We start from the raw sequence: 2,500 nt of genomic DNA on the forward strand, positions 1-2,500 counted from the left end.
ACCGATTTAGATATATTAAAATTCAGTTCGAAACAAAAGACATCATCTCGAGGCTCTGGGGAATAAATATAAGGATTTGTATGAGTTTATTCCCCAGAGCCTCGAGATGATGCCTTTTGTTTAGGACTGAATTTTAATATATCGAAAGTGGGCTGTTACATGTAATATATGGATCTCTGTATACCCAGCCCCTTATTCGCCACTTGCAGATGCCTTGTTCTTCAAACGATGCCACTACAAGAGCACAATAGTGGCCGGTTATTCTGTAGTTACTCCCTTGTCACCTGTATAACTACATGTACCTTCACTGGTTTCTCATGCACGAGGAGCCAGAGCAAGCTAAATTTTGGACTGGGTGCTTAATAAGATGACTCCTTTGACACTAGATTTCACTGAAAGGTCGGTTACACTTCAGAAGAAACCGCCTGGGAGATTATCTTGCTTTGGTCTCCCATTAATTGTCAATACCTCCGTCAATCCCACCCAAATAAAGTATCTTGATGACAAATCTTATTCCATCAATTTGACCAAAATATAAATTATCTAATTTCTTTGATTGTCCTTGATAAGGCGGTTCTGTGGACTTGATCGCTAGGTTATTTTTCCAGATGTGCTGCAACACTATTTGCACAAATTTTGACTTCCCGACTGGGTTCTTTTGAGGCCAGAATCCCAGATGAAGGGTGGCAGACAATGATGAGAGGTGAGGGAGGAGTTGGGTTTTTGAGGTCTATGCACAATCACAATCCTTTCAGGTGAAACCTGGAATTACTTCTTAGCAATCTAAGTGCACAGAAAAAGCAAGTTAAAGCATGGCCTAAAAGTTGATGCGAAAGAGTATACAAAATTAAATTTACAGCTATGCTATTAATAATTAATTGTGTAGCATATACCTGAGGTATACAATCCTTAACTCACTGTCACACCATTTTACTTTGTAACCTCTTGGGTAGCATATACCTGAGGTATACAATTCTTAACTCACTGTGTCACCATTTCACTTTGTAACCTCTTGGGTAGCATATACCTGAGGTATACAATCTATTAACTCACTGTGTCACCAGTTCACTTTGTAACCTCTTGGGTAGCATATAACTGAGGTATACAATCCATAACTCACTGTGTCACCATTTCACTTTGTAACCTCTTGGGTAGCATATACCTGAGGTATACAATCTATTAACTCACTGTGTCACCATTTCATTTTGTAACCTCTTGGGTAGCATATACCTGAGGTATACAATCCATAACTCATGATCACTCTTTCACCATTTCACTCTGTAACCTCTTGGGTAGCATATACCTGAGGTATACAATCTACAGGGCGCGACGAAAGTGCTGTCGGATAGCCCAGGGCTAGTGGAATGACTTGTCGGGCTAGCGTTTTCTTATCGTAGCTTGCCCGATGGGCAAGCACCGTTGGTTCCTCTTTTCTGGTGATAAATTGAGCTTTTCTACCAAAAAGTGTGTAGCAAAAAGCTCCTGAGAGAAAATGATAACGTTATGAGGCCAAATTAACGTAGCGTGACAACGTTTTCCGCTCATTTTAGTTGTGTCTGTAAATAACGTCATGACTTTTTCTGCTTACACAAGCGACTGAAATATAATTTTTGAAATGACAATATTTGCCCACTGACAGCGTGCAGTGCGAGACAATCAGTCTAATTAAATTCCAGCCAAGTCACGGTGCAGTGGATTTTCTCGGAAATTAGTTGCGTTTCGTTAGGAAAATCCAAATCCGGATTCTTGTTTCTATTTTAAAGCTGCCAATTTATTATTAAAACAAAAAAGGCCCACTTCGTGTAAAATTAAAAAACAAGAAAAAAACTCGCTTGAAGAAAAGCTAGCAGACCTGGAGCCGGTTGCTCGAAGCCTGGTTAGCGCTAACCGTTGATTAAGAGATATCAAACCTATAGGTTTCCATGGTATTTAACGCTGGTTAACACTAACCATGCTTCGAGCAACCTGGGCCTGGTGCCGTTATTATCCGATAAAAAAAATGAAAACAAAAACACACAACTCCAGTAATTTAAAACATGATGTTTTCTCACTTCTGGAAGAGTTTGTCAGCTTGATGAGCTTTGAAGAGAATTTACTCCATCGAATATCGACAGACTTCAGATTACAGTGGTAGTTTAATTGACCGATCGTTCATGACATTCACCAAAATAACTGTGTTGTGATTTCCATAAATTTATAATATTTTTGACCGTCAACGGGGGTAACTGCAGATGTAAACATCGAAGGAACGAACCCATTCCAATTCAGAGGTTGTTTTTCCTTTACTATTTCGCCCATGTTTGAATAAAATGTTACTCTGAAACAGTCATTTGCAATTTCTAAAAATTTTCTGGTCTTACAAAGCGAAACAATTTTCATACATGTGCGTTAACTGCGTTGATTATATGCAAATTGCAATCGGGCCGACGGCAGACAGAGAGACACATTCTTTAGATATTCAAATTGACTAAAGGCATTCCTAAACTTTCAGCAAATTTGT

At 39.0% G+C, this 2,500-nt stretch overlaps 1 long non-coding RNA gene across 1 annotated transcript in view; it reads left to right on the forward strand.

Moving 5' to 3' along the window:
- The window catches only part of LOC138038140 (uncharacterized), a 12,415-nt gene that overhangs the window by 746 nt on the left and 9,169 nt on the right, over nucleotides 1-2,500 (forward strand). The window lies entirely within an intron of this gene.

Source organism: Montipora capricornis, chromosome 2 (assembly GCF_036669925.1).
Source record: "Montipora capricornis isolate CH-2021 chromosome 2, ASM3666992v2, whole genome shotgun sequence".
In the NCBI taxonomy this organism is placed as follows: domain Eukaryota; kingdom Metazoa; phylum Cnidaria; class Anthozoa; order Scleractinia; family Acroporidae; genus Montipora; species Montipora capricornis.